The sequence below is a fragment of the Nomia melanderi genome, unplaced genomic scaffold (genome assembly GCF_051020985.1).
Source record: "Nomia melanderi isolate GNS246 unplaced genomic scaffold, iyNomMela1 scaffold0014, whole genome shotgun sequence".
NCBI lineage: Eukaryota > Metazoa > Arthropoda > Insecta > Hymenoptera > Halictidae > Nomia > Nomia melanderi.
The window spans coordinates 8,953,126-8,954,080 of record NW_027475130.1 but is presented as its reverse complement, the minus strand read 5'-3'; positions in this window follow the sequence as shown (position 1 = coordinate 8,954,080).

The window sequence follows — 955 nt, the reverse complement described above, 5'->3', positions numbered from 1 at the left end:
ATGAATCTGTGCAGCGGGAACGACCTCGGACCACCAGGGGCCGAGAAAACCACAGTCTCATGGGGCCGGACACTCAGGGTCAGGGAAAAATCCAATATATATCTGGTGATATCTCGGGTGCTATTAGAGATAGCGCAATAAACCAAAGTGAGTTATCTGCAGGAGGCCCTGGCGCATGAATCTATGCAACGGGAACCACCTCGGACCACCAGGGGCCGAGAAAACCACAGTCTCATGGGGCCGGACACTCAGGGTCAGGGGAAAATCCAATATATATCTGGTGATATCTCGTGTGCTATTACAGATAGCGCAATAAATCAAAGTGCATTGTCTGTAGGAGGCCCTGGCGCATGAATCTGTGCAGCGGGAACGACCTCGGACCACCAGGGTCCGAGAAAAGCACAGTCTCACGGGGCCGGACACTCAGGGTCAGGGCAAAATCCAATATATATCTGGTGATATCTCGGGTGCTATTAGAGATAGCGCAATAAACCAAAGTGAATTATCTGCAGGGGGCCCTGGCGCATGAATCTGTGCAGCGGGAACGACCTCGGACCACCAGGGGCCGAGAAAACGACCGTCTCATGGGGCCGGACACTCAGGGTCAGTGAAAAATCCAATATATATCTGCTGATATCTCGGGTGCCATTACAGATAGCGCAATAAATCAAAGTGCATTGTCTGTAGGAGGCCCTGGCGCATGAACCTGTGCAGCGGGAACGACCTCGGACCACCAGGGCCCGAGAAAACGACCGTCTCATGGGGCCGGACGCTCAGGGTCAGTGAAAAATCCAATATATATCTGGTGATATCTCGGGTGCTATTACAGATAGCGCAATAAATCAAAGTGAATTATCTGCAGGAGGCCCTGGCGCATGAATCTGTGCAGCGGGAACGTCCTCGGACCCCCAGGGGCCGAGACAACCACCGTCTCATGGGGCCGGACACTCAGGGT